Raw genomic sequence first — 18,490 nt, 5'->3', positions numbered from 1 at the left:
TATTGAGCAGCTACCAGGTCCAAGACACTACCAGATGTCACTTGCAGTACTTATTTAGACTTAAAAAAGAGATATTCTTTCTTTCTCGAATATGGCATTCAGATGCAGTCTTCATCACACAGTTGATTTTTCCATTATTTTCTAGTAAAAAGGAGGACAAATATTATTGAATATATACAAATAATTACAGTTATGAAAAGTATTTTTCCCAAATTCTGAGGGGTCAGTGAGAATCAGATACCAATAAACATGTTTCATTTCAGTTTACAAAAGCATAGGCTACTAAATAGAGAGTTAGCTATAACTTAGGAAAAAGGGCTTCCTCATATTTCCATGAAATCTAAACTATTAAAAACAATGCCAACAATACTCCAATCAAAATTCCACATGGTGCTACTGTTAGTTGAACATTATGTGATTGATTCTTGTGTAGCTGGATCTGTAGGCGGAGATCTACTTTCACGAAGTCTGTATATCCATACGTTTGCAACTGGATGGCAGGGTCCTGGAAATCCTCAATCAGCTCATTGTCACAGTTTGAATGTTATCAAGCAATGTCACTTCAAATGTTGTGTATGAGAGTCTCTTCTTTCTTTCCTTTTCTTTTTTGGTCGTTGGGTCGTGCTGGGTCTGAGACTCACGGACTTGCACATGCTAAACACATGCTTCACCACTGAGTTATAATCCCAGTTTGAGAGTCTAGTCTTCAAAGTATCAATAATTTAAAGTACTTGTTGTAGTCCTTTCTGTGTGATTCTGCAAGCGTGCTTTCTTGAAAAACAAATTGTAGCTTATAGCAGAGCTTTTGAGAAGTATCTGAGGGAAGTAGACTCCTCCGCTGGTAATGAGCCTGCATAGTTCTTTACCTTATTACATTAGTGGTGTCATAATGGAAGACAAGAAAATTCTCTGTTTTGGTCAGTAAATAACTATGTCATAGAGTTTAATCAATGTTTCCCTGAAAGTCAGTATATGATATAGACAGCAAGAACATTATGAATATCTGAGTCTTCCTATAAAATATTCAATTTCTGAAATTTTTATATTAATGACATTTTACTGATAATAATTTAACCTAGGGAAGGATGAGCATCTGTTTGGATTTGACAATTTTTTCCATGTACCTTTTAATAATACTGAGCTAATAAAGAAATAGAGTATTATATATAAAATTATTTCTAGCATCCTCTCTTTTTATAAGGTAAAAGAATAAATCTTGGTAGTTTCCAAGGGCCATCTGAGAAAAGATAGTTTAGGTAAAAAAGGTAGCTTCCCTCCTCTTTTAAAAATAATGTTAAGTCAGATTTTCAGAAGACAATATCAAAAGAATAATCAGAGGATATCTGTATACATGATTATGTGTATGAGAGTCTTTATGTCCCCACTTTGATTTTACAATTTTCATTGACTAGGATCATTAGGGGCTTGCGAATCAATGCTTGGTGGCTTGTTCAATCGATGTGAAAATATTATAAAATAAACCTAGAAGAAAGCCACATGATTTTAAATAAACAGCTCTTTCACGAGTGAGGAATACTCCACATTTTGTTTTGTTTTGAATAACCAAGGACATTATTTTGTGAGGTTTGGAATCTCTGTTACCTGGACAGATTACCCAGAAGGTAAAGAATAACCTTATACTACACCTTGGTAAAAACCCCAGGGCCAACCTGTTATTTAACAGAGAGAGAGTCAACTTTAGTTTTACATTAACATTGTACCAGGAAGTAAATGTTTCACAATGCCTGTCCCTTTAAACAATTGTTTAATGAATAAGCCCATCAAAACAAGGCAAACTTGAACATATGTCATGGTTTCTCTTTAGACTTAGGTAGTATTAACCAGGGCAAATAGAATCTACTTCTCTTGCTCCTTCAACAACTTGCTATTTTTTCCACTTTTATCTTTTGCATATGCTTATATATTCTGAACATGTTTTATCTTAGGATAAAACTCCTCTTTTTTCCTTGAAAACAAAACCTCTTCCCATGTCTGCATACACAGTTGTATTTTACTGTCCCAGAACTGTACATATAGTCTTAATTAACCATGCATATTAATCATGACTTTTAACCCAAGTAATTAAATTATATTTCAAATAGAAAATTGGGTAACTAGTAACCATTTATATAGACATATATACATAAAATCATTTCTGCAAACTTTCAAAACTCACAGGTATATATAACATAACTGTCTAAAGCCACACACAAACATCCCTTTTATGTCTTTTTAAAGTGGCAAAAATAAACGAATTTCTTAGCATTGCCCAAGGATATAGTAGCTCTCTCACATACAAAAACAAGGCAAACTTGAACATATGTCATAGTTTCTCTTTATTTAGACTTAGGTAGTATTAACCAGGGCAAAAGGTATATGAACTTAAAATCATAATGAGTTAATGAGTGTTTCAGTATTCAGTTGTACTTAAAAATTAGTCATGTGTCAAAAGATTATTTATTAAATATTAATCCAAGTTGTTAAGTTACCTAAGAATCTTGGAACCATGTTTACGTTGATATGCTATAAACAATCAAGACTATTTCAAAAACACTTGTTGAAATTATGATTCTATCAAATTGAACATAAATGCACATTTTTAATAACCTTAAACATTTTGTGGATGTAATTGTTAACATCTTTGATAAATCAATCAATATAAAATGTAGAAAGTTTCTGTAACTAAAATGCTGTTAGAATGAATGTCCCTCCTGCTGGGGTACTTCTGGTTTATAATTTATTAAAATCACAATTATTATTGAGGTTGATTTCTAGAGAGACTTAGTTAATGTTTATCATAGTTTTAAAGTAATTTTCTCTTTGTAACATTCATTTGAATTAAAAGTCTAAGGGAATATTTTTTTTTTAAAGATTGAATGAAGGACAGACAAAGGGGACATCTGAGAGAAGATGGTTTCTTTCTTTTTTTTTTTTTAAAGAGAGAGTGAGAGAGAGAATTTTAATATTTATTTTTTAGTCTTTGGCAGACACAACATCTTTGTTTGTATGTGGTGCTGAGGATCGAACCCGGGCCACACACATGCCAGTCGAGCATGCTACCGCTTGAGCCACATCCCCAGCCCTAAGGGAATATTTTCAAGAACATTATAAACTTATAGGAGGTTTATCTAGAAAACAAAAGAATATAAAATGTTTCTACATAGTTTAATGATGATGAACTCAGCAAAAGTTGTTCCCACTTTGATTTTACAGTTTTCATTGATTAGCTCTCTTGGGACCTAAATTAAATTAATGTCCAAGTCGTTGGAGTTATTTTTTGGTGGCTGTAAGGCCATCACTGTAAATGAAATATCACTTTTTGATTATGTTTTCTTAGTGTATTTTGTGACTAGAAAGGATGTAATGGGTTTTCTGGTTTCTCTTGCAGGAGACTTTGGATAAGGTATAATCCCATGATATGATTCCAGGCCCTGAGGTTCCCTTCTCCACTAAGAGGCAGGTGAGTGATGATCTTAGGATTCCCAAGATCTGAACCCATGCTCCTAACTGTCTGACTAGAGAGAAGTTAATAAACCTCACTGTGCCTTTGTTTCCTCAATTGAAAAAATGGGAGTAATACTATTTAGGAGGATGTTTTTAGCCAAGGAGTTCAAGATTAACCAGGTCAACCTAATGAGACCCCATCTCCAGAAAGAAAAAATAGGAGTAATGACAGTAAATGCCACCTAGGATTGCCAAGAGGGTTGACTGAAGTAACATGTGTGCAGTTCTTAGAGCCATAACTGGCTGAGAGTGAGCGGTCAATAAGTGTCATTATCAAGCACTACCTCAAGTTAAGTGCAGGCAAAGAAATGGAGAAGCTCCTCAGAGCTTGGGAAAATTGTGTATCTTTAGTGATAGGCCCTGAACATCCCAGGTTCATCTTGAGTATTGGATGTAGAGGGTCTGCGTACACTTGAAGGCACCAAGTTATGAAAATCGCCTTCTGGCAACCAGGGAACACTGTAATTTTGATCCTTTTTTGATCATTATTGCAGTCTCCATAACCAGTGAAATTTTACTTTATAGTGTTCATTTAGTAAACATTCCTTATTTTATTTTGCATTGAAAGAGAGAGAAAGAGAGGGAAGGAGGGAGATTGGTCGTATGTTTCAAGATCAAAACCCCTTTTTTATTTTGCAGAGAGAGAGAGAGAGAGAGAGAGAGAGAGAGAGAGAGAGGGGTTGGTCATATGTTCCAAGATCAAAACCCCTTTTTTCTATTCCATATACAAAGCTGTTGTCACAGTCATTGGTTTTGCCAATGTTTATTGTGCATATGTTTTGCTTCAATTGGCATAATTTCATGGTACATTAGCCATATGAGGAAGATTTATGGCAAACGATATCAAACAATTTCAATTAGCAAAGATGCCAGGTGTGTGGTGTTGGAAAATTGTAATGGGAAGATTCTAACCTTGTTTGCAGAGCACCCTAGTTACCCAAAACATTCTTTTAACATCTGTTCAAGTCACATTCATTAGCAGGCATTTGCAGGATTGTGAATGGAATACTGATTTCCAAAGACAAGGCAATCAACAGTTGCTTGATTTGGAAACCAAATGGTTCCTGTTGATTTGCATGACACTGTCAGAGCGTGGCTGCAAAGAACACTGTTCTGGTTTTGACTAAAAGAAAGAGGAGTTGACTGCAGGATCTTCTAGAAATCTGGTTCATTTGGGGGGAGAGCTGGAGAGGGCCTTCTGTTCCCCTGCACATTCATCCATCACTAAGATCAGCAGATTCTTTGCACCTGGCCATTGCTCCTACCTGACCATCCTGTCCACAGCTCTGCTCTAGTTCTTGCTCCACAGATACCTGTCATTGTCTGCCTCTAGCTTTGGTACCTCCAATGATGTCTCTGCATTGTTCTTGCCTGAGTGATTGTTTCTCATGTGCAAATCTGAGTATTCGACTCCCCAGATCAAAATTTCTCAATGATTACCTGCTAACCATATGATACAACCTAAACTTCTGTGTTTGGCGTACAAAGGCCTCAGGCTTGCCTCTGCCTTCCTGTTAAACCTCATCTCCTTCTCTATTCCCTTCCATAAGCTTCATCCTCTAGAGTATGGAACTGCTGTGGTTCCCATTCATCTCAATTGCTTTCTTCCATAAAGAATTCCCTGACCCAATCGGATGTGGCGGTACATGGCCTGTAATCTCAGTGATTTAGGAGGCTGAGGCAGGAGGATCACAGGTCCAAAGCCAGCCTCAGCAACTGAAGGAGGCCATAAGCAACTTAGTGAGACCCTGTCTCAAAATAAAAAAAATAAAGGGGGGAGCTGGGGATGTGGCTCAGTGGTTAAGCACCCCTGAGTTTAATCCCTAGTAGCAAAAAGAAAGGAAGGGAGGAAAGGACGGAAGAAGAGAGGGAGGGAGGAAGGAAAGAAGGAAGGGAGGGAGGGAAGGAAGGAAGGAAGGAAGGAAGGAAGGGAGGGAGGGAGGGAGGGAGGGAGGGAGGGAGGAAAGGGTCTTCCCTTCTGCTCCAACAGCAGAATATACTTCCACAATAGAAAGTGAAACATCATGTTACTGATGTTAGTATCTCTCTCCACTAAAAGGAAAGCTCTGTGAAAGCAAGGGCTGTTTCATTAGTTTTACTGTTTGAATTCCCAAGGTGTGTTGCGGGCAGGCAATATCTGTTAAATGAATTTTAAATTGCAAGTTAAATGTAAATGTCAAATTTCATAATAATTGAAATAAAAAATAAATGAAAGTGTTTTTTTTAAAAAATGCTATCTACCTTTCTGCATCCTATTACCAAGCACTTATGCAAACATTTTATGTCAGAGTTCCCCAAATTTCAATATATACTATTTTCTTTAATTTGACCCATTTTTAATAATATAAATGTATTTTAAAAGACAATTTTTCTTTCTACCATGTGTGGAAAACTGGTATCACTTGCCATAAATGGAAATAAAGTAAATCATGTAATATATGCCATAGAATAATCAATTTGTCAAAGTGTTCTCCAAAGAGAACAAAAATATTTAAGATCAGTTAAGATTTCAGCTCAATTTCACATGACTTAAAAAAATTATGAAGGTCTACATTAATAAAAATTGTTAGTTTTGATGCAAACTTGAACCAAGAATTTTAATTCATGTGCATTCATAATTTGAGAGACAATTACATATAATTTACTCTCTTGGCAGTTACTAACCAAAGTCATGTGAGAGACAGTTCAATGAACTTTAGTTAAAAGAACCATCTGAATAGATTGTCAGAATTTGTCCTGTGTCCACCTAAAATGATAGAAAAAGAATTCCTGTTCCCTCAAGGCTGCCAACAGGATTAGAACATGTCTATTAAAACATATTTTTAAATTCTTTGAGTTCTTTCTTTGTTTGAAATTTTCTCAGCAAGATTTTTGGCAGAGTAAAAAGATCAATTTGTTCAGTTAACAAACAGTAGCAAGCATATCACAATTGAGAAGTGCCCCTTCATCTAGTTTTATGGCTAGGTGTACACTCTGTCTTGCCTAGGGGCCACTGCTTTACAGGAATAAATTCAAGTCGTTCAATAAGCAAATGTATCTGAGGGTGAGGCTAACTTGCAAAGTCATATGGTTATGCATATCAACCCAGAGAATAAGTTTCTCTCAGACTGACTTTCTCTTCATGATTTGGAATGGAGACTGGGAGATTCTTTTGCATTTTCCACTGTTCACCTTCCTGTGGCTTTTTCAGCCCTGGCCACTCTCTGAAGAATCCCTGTTGCCTTCACATTCTGGACTCGCCCAGGCTTCCTTTGATGCTGTGTGTCTCTGAGTAGCCTTGTCAACCCAGGAGTGTGCTACTTCTCTGGGCTGCTCAAGAATGAGCCCCAGATGCACTCTGTTCTAGGATGCACAGTCCCTTTGCTGTCATTTCTCTAGCATGGGGGAATGTCTATCTTGCTGAGGATCTTCCTCCCTCTATGTTCCCATGAGCTTTCTTCATGATCATCAATACTCTTCCCTATCTTAGGACTTCAACTTTGGAAAGTAAAATCAGAAGAAGGATTTGGTTTTCTAGGCCTGGGGTTTTCTTTATAGAAAGCTTTTTAGCCATGCATTCAATGTCTGCAATCAACACTGAGCTAATCAGGGTCTCTGTTTCTTCTTGAATGAACTTTGCTAGTTTCTGTTTTTTAAGGAATCTTCATTTTATTGAAGTTGTCTAATGTATAGGCATAAATTTCCTTATATTCCCTTATTATTCTTGTAACGACTTTAAAAATCTTAAGAACTGTGTTTTCTTTCATTTCTGAAAGTAGTGACCTGCCCTTGGTCATTCTAGCCAGATGTTCATCAATTTTCTTGGTCTCAAAGAGTTTCTTTTTATTTTATTGTTTTTTTCTCCTGCTGCTTTTCTATTTTCTATGTATTGATTTTTGCCATTACGTTTAGTATTTCCTTTCTTTTGTTTATTTTGGGTTTAATTTGCTCTGCTTTTTGAAGTTTCTTAATGTGGGAGCTTAGATTACTGATTTTATTATTATTATTATTATTATTATTATTATTATTATTATTATTTACTGTTATTATTTGTAGTACCAGGGATCAAATACAGGGCATTATATATGCTATGCAAGTGTTCTCTATCACTGAGCTAGGTCCCCAGCCCAGATGGTTGATTTTAAATCTTTCTTCTTTTCTAATATTAGGATTTAGTGTTGTAAAGTTCCCTGTAAACACAACTTTACCCACATCCCACAATCAGAAAACATACTTTGATTTCTTTCCTTCAAACTTATGGAGGATTATATGTGGCCCAGAATATAGTCTTCTTTGATCTAATTTCTATGTATACTTGAGTGTGTATTCACATGTATTGTGCATTGGTTTGTGGTATATTGTTATGTAAATTTTAATTAGGACATGTTAGTTGACAGCATTGTGCAAGTCTTTAATGTCTTTAGTGATAGTTTGGATTTGTTGGTTTTGTAGCTGTTCAGAGAGGAGTGTTAAAATTTCCAGTTATGATGGACAGTTGGCCCTTTATCCTTCCAGTTATGTCAGTTTTTCCTTCATGTAGTTTGGAACTCTGCTGTGGGTGCATATAGTTTTAGAATTATTATGCTTTCTTGACTAAGTTCATTATGAAATGTGGCACTTCATACATGGTAGCATTCCTTATTCTCTCTCCTATTTTGTCTGATACTAATCTGGACACTCCCATGGTCTTTTTGATTAGCTTTTTCTTTCTGTATCTTTACCTATCCTTTTACATTCAAATAACCTGGGCCTTTGAATTTAATGCCACTTTCTTATAGTCAGCACATTGCCAGATCTTGATTTTTACTCTAATTTGATAACCTTTGTTTTTTAATTGGAGTGCTTAACAATTTATATTTGATGTAATTATCAATATGGTTGTGTTTAAATCTGTCATCATTCTATTTTTTTTCTAGATCACTCTGCTAGAGATATCCCTCTTTGCTTGATTGTTTCTGGATTGAGTGTTATTTATAATGTAATTTTGTCTCCATCATTGATTTACTAGTGATATCCCTCTTTATTTTTTTAACTAGTGCTCTGGGTTTTACAGCATACAGCTATAACATCACTCATCAGCTATCTAATGTTATATCACTTCACATAAGGTAGAAGAGCCTTCCAACAGCATATTTCTGTTTCCCCTTTGTCTTTTGTAATATATTCATGTATTTTACATCTACATATGTTATACCCCCTAAATATGGTTGTTACTATTTCTGCTATAAACACTCAATCATCTTCTTTTTCCTTGGCAGTACTGGGGATTGAAGTCAAGGTAATTTTTGTATAAGGTAAGCTCTGTACCTTCTGAGCTATATCTCTATTCCTGGTTGTCTCTTCAGTAAATTAAAATGAAGAAAAAACTGTTTTATGTTCAGTCACATATTTGCCATAACCTGTGCTACTCCTTTCTTTGTTTACATCCAAATTTCCATGTGGAATTTGTGTGTGTGTGTGTGTGTGTAAAGAATTGTTTTCAACATCTCTTGTAAGCAGAGCTCTGTTACTGGTTAATTATTAAAGTTTTTGTTTATCTAGAAATTCTTTATTTTACCTTCAACTTTGAAAGATATTTTCTTTTGGTATAAACTCTAGCTCTAAGAATGCAGCAAATGGTGTTGCATTATATTCCAGCTTCTCCTGTTTGGGATGAGAATTCTGCTCTGGTCATTCTGATCTTTGTTCTTTGCCCATAATGTGATACTTGCCCCTCAGGTGGCTAAAGGTTACATTAAAAATCATGTCCAAAATTTGTAAGGGTGACAAAGTTACATAGGAAACTGGATTCAAGGGCTGTAAAGTCTCCTTTGCAAATTGGGATGTGTTTCCGTGGTAGTGTTTGTCTAGCACATGGAAGACCTTAGGTTTGATCCCTGCGTGTGTGTGCACATATGCGCACTCCACCCCCGCCACCCTTCTCCTTTCCTGAAGTCAGGACTCTGGGATGTGGCTTGATGGGTATGCTTGAAAACAGTAAAATACCAGAGTCTGTTGAAGATGCTGGCAAACAGAAATCGACTCCAACTGCCTGGTGACCATGCAGAGTTCTCACCTGAAGCATATTGCAAGATGATGCTTTTCCATCTCAAAATCTGCCTTTGTTTATCCTCATTACTTCTAGACATATAAACACATTTGGTCCTTATAAAGATCTGAACAGGAAAGCAAAGCATTGTCTCTGGAATGAGATAAGAGTGGATTATCCTCCTTACCCTCAAACCTGCAGGACTTGGGTAATAGGTACCAATAGGAATAAGGAGAGCAAGCATAGGAATGAATATGGAAGATATCATGTGAGTGGGTTGGGGAATGGGATTAAATCTGAATGGGGGAGAGTCCATTCATACGGGGGTTCAGTATGGATCTCCCATGACTCATAATTTAACTTCCTGGTCAGGATGGCTGTGGGCAATCCTCATATACAGCTGGACTGCATCCTTGAAACTTGGAGATAATGATGGCCCAAGTGAGCTGAGATAGTTTCCAAAATTGTCCTAACAAAATAGTAGGAATAGTTCTGCAGGTTTAGAAAGCTAGAACAGACTTACCATATAGGAACTGGGAACTTACCAGCTCACTATGTTCTTCTCCAAAGTGATAAAAATGAAAGCATTTCATAGGAATCACCATGAAAAGTACACATATGGAAACATGCTCAATCAGGCTGAAAGATTAAATTAGAAATGAGATATAACTGTATTCGTAAAACTTTATTCATTCAAAAGTCTGATAATCCCTTTGGTCCACTACCACACACCACCTTAAATCTTCCTGTGATTTTTTTTTTTTTGCCCCCAACTTTATTGACAGTCAGTTTTCAACTGAAAATTGTATGTATTTTTAAGGTGTACAATTTGATAATTGGATATATGTAGACATTGTAAAATATTAACCACAATCAAGCTAAATAACATCTTCACTTCATATATTTACCTATGTGTTAAGAACACTTAAGATCTATCTTCTAAGTAAACTACAAGTATGTAATATTGTTAACTATAGTCACATTGCTGTATATTAGCTCTCTACAGCTTATCTTACCCGCTGAAATGCTGGACTCCTTAACCACCCTCTCCCCATATTCTACTCCTCCCAATCCCTGACACTCACCAATTCTACTCTCTAATTCTACAAATCTGGCTTTTGTTTTTTCAATGCTGGGGATTGAATCTAGGGCCTCGCACATGCTGGCAAATGTCGTACCACTAAGCTACATCCCAGCCCTGAATTCGACATTTTTAGAATCCACCTGTAAGTGAGATCATGCATTATGTGCCTTCCTGCATCTCATTTGACTTAGCATTATTGTCCCAACTTATATTCCCACTAACAGTCTACAAGGGCTCCTTTTTCTCTGCATTCTCTCAAACGGTTGCTGTCTTTCATCTTTTTGATAACAGCCATTCCATCAGGTGTAAGGTGGTATCTCTTTGGATTTGGGTAGCATTTCCCCGATGATTAGTGAGATTAAATTTTCTTCAAACATCTGTCAGTCATTTGTATGTCTTATTTTGAGAAATGTGTATTCAGATCCTTTGTCCAATTTGTAATATCTTTTCTAAGTTGCATGAATTGCTTATATATTTTGGATTTCAACCTCTTGTCAGACATATGGTTTGCAGTATGCCTTTTCATTCTGTTAACTGTCTCTTTTGCTATGCAGATACTTGTGTTTTGTTTTGTTTTTGTTTGTTTGTGACTGTATCCTCTCTGTATACCCTTTTATTCTGTTAACTATGCTTTTGGTATTACTTTAAAAAAGATGCCCAACTAATGCCAAGAATTTCCCCTGTATTTTTTCTAGTGGTTTTATGGTTTCAGGTCTTATATTTAAATCTTTAATCTATTTTGAGTTGATTTTTGTATATTGTGTGAAAAGAGTATCCAGTTTCATTCATCTGCATGTGGATAGCCAGTCTTTCCAACATCATTAATTGAAGAGATACCCTTTACCATTGTGTGTTCTTGGCACCCTTGTTGAAGATTAATTGAATGTAGACATGTGTATTTATTTCTGGGCTCTCTATTTTATTCCATTTGTCTATATGTTTATTTTTATATCAGTACGATACTATTTTGGTTATTATAGCTTTGTAATATATTTTTAAATCAGGGAGTGTGGTGCCTCCAGCTTTGTTCTTCTTTCTCAAGATTGCTTTGGCTATTCAGGGTCTTTGTGCTTTCATATGAATTTTAGGATTTTTTTTCTATTTCTATAAAGAATTCCATTGGGATTTTGATAGTGATTGTGTAGTATCCATAGATTTCTTTGGTCAGTATGAACATTTTAAAAACATTATTTCTTCTAGTCCATGAACATGCAATGGCTTTCCATTTGTTGATCTTAATTTCTTTCAACATTTTATAATTTTTAAATTATAAGTTTTTTGCTCCTTTGGTTAGGTTTATTTCTAAGCACTTTATTGTTTTTGTTGCTACTATTAATGACATTTTCTTGGTTTCTTTTCTTTCCTTTTTTTGACAGTTTTTTGTGTATAAAAATTCAATTAACTTCTATATGTTGCTTTTATATCCTACAACCTTACTGAATTTATTTATTGATTTAACAGTTTTTGTTATTGTTGAGTTTTAGACTTCTCTACAAATAAGATTGTGTCCCGTGTAACTTGAAACAAATGTGCATCTTCTTTTCAGATTTGTGGCCTTTCTTTCTTTCTTTCTTTCTTTCTGGTTTGCTTCTTTGTTTTTGTTTAATTGCTGTGGCTAGGACTTCAAGCAGTATGTTGAAAACAGTGGCAAGAGTGTGTACTGTTGCCTTAAACCAGATCTTTGTGGTGAAAACTGAAGTTTTCCATTTCTTCCCACTGAGTTTGATGTTAGCTGCATGCTTTTCATGTATGGCCCTTGACATGTTGAGATGAATTGCTCCTATACTTATATTGTGATTTTTAATCATAAATGAAAGTTGAACTTTGCAAATACTTTTTCTTCACCTGTTGATAGGGCCATGTTTTTTTTTCCTTTTCATTTTGCTAATTGATTTATTTACCAATATTGAATCATTCTGGTATCCCAGGTATAAATCCCACTTGGGCATGTGCATGACTCTTTGACTGTGTTGTTGGATTTGATTTGTTAGAATTTATTGGGGATGTTTGCATGTATGTTCATCAAGGATATATTGGCCTGTTTTCTCTTCCTGTGGTGTCTTTGTCTGGTTCTGGTGTCAGAGTTATGTTAGCCTCATAAAATAAGTTTGGAAGTATTTTCTCATATTTTTTGGAAAAGCTTAAGAAGGCTTGGTATTAAATTTTCTTTGAATGTTTGGTGACATTCATCCATGAAGCCATCTGGTCCTCAGATTTTCTTTATTGGGAGGTTTTGTTTTTGTTTTTGTTCTTAAATGATGGTTCACTCTCCTAGCTGGGTGTGATGGAACATGCCAGCAATCTCAGCTACTCAGGAGGTTGAGGCAGTAGAATCACAAATTTGAGGTCAGTCTGGACAACTCTGTGAGACCCTGACTCAAAATAAAAAATAAAAAGAGTTGGAGATATGACTTGATGGTAGAGGTCTTGCCTGGCATGTATGAGGACCTGTGTTCCATCCCTGGTACAAACTATTAAACTAACAACAAATAAATAAATAATAAATAAATAACTCAGTCTCCTTATTAGTTATTGATCTGTTTAAGCTTTCTATTTCTTCTTGATTCACTTTTGGGAGGTTGTTTCTCAGAATCAATCCATTTCATCTAGGTTACCCAGTTTGTTGTCATATAATTCTCAAGTTAGTCTCTTTTTTTTCCAGTCAAACTTTATTCCATAATGAGCAGTAAGTTCTTGTCTATGCTGACTACAGCTTTCTGAATGTAGTAACAGGGACATTGGCTACGAAAGTATAGAACTCGTTTGGTGAATATTCAGCCTCATTATGTTTTCTGAACGATCATACATGGAAAAAATTTCTTATTCCTTTGGCCCAGAAAGCTTTGTTAAGCCTAGTATCAATGCATATATCTGGGTCCCCATCTCTTTCATGGCAAATTTCTAGATCTCCTTGAGTGACTAGGGGCACATCTTTTGAAGCCCATTTCATGGCTGTGCTTGCTAATGTTGATGGTGCATTCTCAGGTCACCCTTGCTGTTGACAGAATGGCCCTTCTTACCACCCATCTTTGTGGGGGACATTCTGCCTGACCCAACTTGGAAAAAAAATAAAGTTTCTGTTTCTTTTTATTTCTGAGGATCTGTTGTAATGTCTTCTCTTTTATTTCTGATTTTTAAAAATTTGAGGTTTGTCTGGTTTATTTTTTCAAAACCCCAACTCTTTGTTAATTTTTTTTTCTTTTCATTCTCTACTTGATTTATTTCTGCTCTCTAATCACTATTCTTTTCTCTAATTCTGAAAACTCTGGTCTTAGTCAGTTGTTCTCTTTCTAGTTTTTTGAAGTGTAAAGTTATGTTACTTGAGATCTTTCTTTTTTTAATATTTATTTTTTGGTTAGACACAATACCTTTATTTTGTGTGTGTGTGTGGTGTTGAGGATCGAACCCAGGGCCTCACGCATGCTAGGCGAGCGCTCTACCGCTGAGCCACAACCACCGCCCAAAGATCTTTCTTTTTGAATGTGTTTACTGCTGTCAACTTTTCTCTTAGTACTACTTCTGCTGCGTCCCACAGTTTTTGTTATGTTGTGTTTTCATCCTCATTTGTTTCAAAATACCCTTTAAGTTCTCCTTTCAGTTCCTCTATGACTCAATAGTTGTTCAAAATCATTGTTTAGCAGAGTTAGATAAAAGTAAGAATTCCTAGTGTTCTATAGAACAGTGGGTTGACTATAGTTCACAATAACCTATTATGCATTTGATGAATAACTAGAAAGCTCCAAGGCTCCAAATGCAAAGTGGTGATGAGGGGATGGAAACACTGATGACCTTAATTTGATAGCTTTTGTTCTTGAGCTTAGATCACTGGGCTCTGATGTGTCTTGAAGAAGATCTCTTGATTTTCAGTGCAGGTGGGTTCTTGGGAATCTTGATCTGGATATTCATTTCCTATCCTCGTTTTAAGATGTTTTCTGTAATTGTTTCTTTAAATAAACTTTCTGTTTGTTTCTCTTTCTCAGATCATTCTGGGACTCTCATAAAGTATGTATTGTTCCATGTCTTACAAGTCATATAGGTTTACTTTACCCTTTTTCATTTTCTTTTTGCTTCTCTCATGGGATAATTTCAAATGATCTGGGTTTTTTTGTTGTGTGTGTGTGTGTGTTTGTTTGTTTGTTTGTTTTATACTGATTCTTTTCTTTTGCTTGGTCAGGTTTGTTGTTGAAGCTCTCCTTGTATTTTTCAGCTCCAGAATTTTCATTTAGTCATTTATCTGTGGTCTCTTGTAGTTCACTGAGCTTCTATAAGATGAAAATTGTGAAACCTTGGCGATACCATGTTTTCTTGATTTTATTTCTAATAGCTTTGCATTAATGTCTGCATATTTGAGGGAACAGATGTCGTTTCCAGACTTTATAAACTGGTTTTGGTGAGAAAGGAACTTTACCTATGGGTGTGGGTAAGGGTACTGGCTGCATGGAGTGTACAATTCTGAAACCAGGTAGAGATCAGCAGCCTAGTGTCCATATAGCTGTGCCAGCTGAGGTCAGTGTTGGCCAAGATTGTGGGGTCAAGGCTGAGTGTGTCCAGGACAGTGGCAAGAGCTATTGACCTCCTCAGAGGCAAAGTTTACCATGGTCTTCCTATTTTTTTTTCCCAGTGGGGAGCAACTAAAGCTTTAGGATCCAGGAATAGGTTTAAACACTGCAGCAGTGACTCCAGTCTTTGAAGTACAGGTATGCCAACTGAGGCAGCAGCATCTGTTTCTGAGGCTTGGATGCTCATGAGTAGCAGTAGGCTGGGGTCTGGAGTAAAACTGTATGAGGAGCAGCTGTGGTTTCAAGGTCCAGGTATGCACATAGATGCAGGCAAGGTGTATGTGTGTATAAGGGGGTGACAGTGCTAGCCCAGGGTAGCCCAACAGTGGCTTCTTCTCCAAAGAGGAAAGGGAGCCTGTCCTTGTGAAGTGGGGGTTTATGGCAGCTTACATGGCTGTTGAGGCCCTCGGTGCCAGAGGTTGCTGGGGTACCCTACAGAGCAGGCCACTGGGGACTGCAGCAGTACCTGCTGCACAGCTGATTTGTTAACTAACCTTCTTTCTTCCTAGCTGCCTCCAGATGTCTCAGCTAGCTGGGAGTGGTGGGGCACGCCTGTAATCCCAGTGGCTTGAGAGGCTGAGGCAGAAAGATTGCCAGTTCAAAACTAGCCTCAGCAAATTAGTGAGGTCCTAAGTAATAAGTGAGACTCTGTTTCAAAGTAAAAAATAAAAAGGGGCTGTGGATGTGGCTCAGGGGTTAAGTGCTCCTGAGTTCACTCCCTGGTACATACAGCTGATACATATATTGGCTATGTTGATCTTCCCAAAAAGAAGACCTGGGTGGAATGAAACTGAAGCAGGCCCTTCAGGCAGTGCCCCAAAAGTCTGAAGAAGCTGGTTATTCACTCTGCTCTCCTTTTCCTTCTGAGAGGAATACATGGACCAGGGGGTTCCCTCTTGGCCCTGAGTGGTAGTATCCTGCAGGACGGGATAATGCAAGCAAGCGCATGAAGCTGTTACCCTTTCTTTAGTTTTTGTCTTTTTTCTCCCACTATTGCTGCAACTTCTTATCTGGACTCCTGAACTCTCCTAGAGCTTCTTCTTGTTGTTGTTGTTCATTGATATCTGCCTGTTATTTTACATGGGAGGAATAAAGCTAGGATCTCCTACTCTGCTATCTTGCAGATGTCACTCAGATATTCCTGAGGTCTTAGCAAAAGGTAGCAAAGCCACATGTTTGATTTGATCATTACATTCAGGGCATTATTGCTCACTTGAAAATATTTTGCAAAATAGAGAGATATTTTTACTTTCCATCCTAGAAAGTCCTGGCTCCTCTATATTTCCTCTAGATTGTTTTTCCAAACTAAATTGTGTTTAGAAACACAATTTAGCTCATTTCACATTGTCTTTACCTTGTCATGCACGACTTGAAGATAACAGACACTTTGAACATTCTGCTTTCAAACCTCATTAATCATATCTGAAATTATGCTTGGTGTTTTTCTTATCTTTCAAGTCCGTGCAGGAGATATTACTGCCAGTTGGTTAGCTGCTGAATCACATGGGTCATCATTTTTTCCTGCTGCTCTATAGCAATTTTCTCTTTGCTCCACTGTGTTCATTAACACTTAATTTGTCACTTTTTTGAGCTTCACTTGCAGATTCTTTACTACACTTTTCCACCTCTGCCTACTATCCAGATCTCAAAGCCAATGCCACTTATTTTGAATTTTTGTTGACATCGTAACACTTTTGATACCAACTTATATATCAACCATCCATTGCTGCATAACAAACATCCCCCAAATACAGTGACTTCCAACAACAACCATTTTAGTGAGCTCAAACTTCTGTACATCAGCAATTTTAGCTGCATGGTCTTGCTGGTTTGGGGAGGGCTCAGCTGTTCTCAGATGGGCTTATGCATCTCTCTAGGTTATAGTGCTTGGTTGACTTGTATATCTGGAGTATCTGGATCTTTTGTTCAGACAGTTTCTCAACTTCTAGTAGGCTAGCTTGAGCTTGCTGCTACAGTAATGGAAGCATTACCAACAACAAGAGAGAAATTCCCAATGTACCACCTTTTCTTGTCTCTGCTTCTATCAAGTATGTTATTGTCCCCTTGGACACAGGAAGTCACAAGGCCACTGTCCCTTTGGACACAGGAAGTCACAAGGCCAAAGGAAGTGAATACAAGGGTGGAATCACAGTGGCTCTGTCTAAAAAAAATCTACCATAAAACAATGTTTATCTTTGTAGTGATAATCTAGCACAGTTTTTGAAATCAGGTGAATATCCTTTTTCTAAACTTCTTACCTGATTGTTACAGCATCCATCACTAATCTTTGGTTATATTTATTACATTGGGAGTTCCAAAGTGGTGATTTTCTATGTTATCATTCCTTCTACATTTACTAGTTGGCATTCAGTAAAGAAAAAATTCTTCCTTTTCCTTTCTTTTCTCTCTCTCTTCTTATGTTTATCATTACGGACTTATGAATTAACAAAATTCAATGGGTTATAATTCATAATTTTTCTTTCTTTTTTTTCTATCTATTTATTTATTTTAGTGGTTCTTGTTCTATTGTTTCCCAAATGTCTCAAAATTAGCAGGTGGAATCTCCTTCAACCTGGCTTCTCTTTTCTTTGGACATGACCTCGTTAGCATTTGAGCTCTTCACTTTTTTAGAAACAAATTATTGATGTTTCATATTTACTGTGGACTTTCCTGCCTTGGGCTCTGAGATCAGCCACAGGATTTCTAATTTCTCCAAGGATCCACAATTTTTTTAATGAGCAATGGTATTTAGAAACCAAGAGTTGGGCATTAGATGCATTCAATATTCTGGAATATTGTTGTTTTTAGATCTTTTCTCTTTTTTTTTTTTTGTTATTTATTTATTTATTTATTTATTTAATTTTTTTATTGGTTGTTCAAAACATTACAAAGCTCTTGACATATCATATTTCATACATTTGATTCAAGTGGGTTATGAACTCCCATTTTTACCCCATATACAGATTGCAGAATCACATCGGTTACACATCCACGTTTTTACATATTGCCATACTAGTGACTGTTGTATTCTGCTATCTTTCCTATCCTCTACTATCCCCCCTCCCCTCCCCTCCCATCTTCTCTCTCTACCCCATCTACTGTAATTCATTTCTCTCCCTTGTTTTTTTTTTCCCTTTCCCCTCACATCCTCTTATATGTAATTTTGTATAACAATGAGGGTCTCCTTCCATTTCCATGCAATTTCCCTTCTCTCTCCCTTTCCCTCCCACCTCTTGTCCCTGGTTAATGTTAATCTTTTTCTCATGCTCTTCCTCCCTGCTCTGTTTTAAGTTGCTCTCCTTATATCAAAGAAGACATTTGGCATTTGTTTTTAGG

At 36.6% G+C, this 18,490-nt stretch overlaps 1 pseudogene; it reads right to left on the bottom strand.

The window, feature by feature from the left end:
• Positions 1 to 13,302: 13,302 nt before the first annotated feature.
• On the bottom strand, positions 13,303 to 13,637 carry LOC139707792 (large ribosomal subunit protein eL31-like; annotated as a pseudogene).
• Between the last annotated feature and the right edge of the window lie 4,853 nt (positions 13,638 to 18,490).

This window comes from Marmota flaviventris, chromosome 12 (genome assembly GCF_047511675.1).
Source record: "Marmota flaviventris isolate mMarFla1 chromosome 12, mMarFla1.hap1, whole genome shotgun sequence".
Classification (NCBI taxonomy): Eukaryota; Metazoa; Chordata; class Mammalia; order Rodentia; family Sciuridae; genus Marmota; species Marmota flaviventris.
This window is presented reverse-complemented; position numbering and strand designations above follow the sequence as displayed.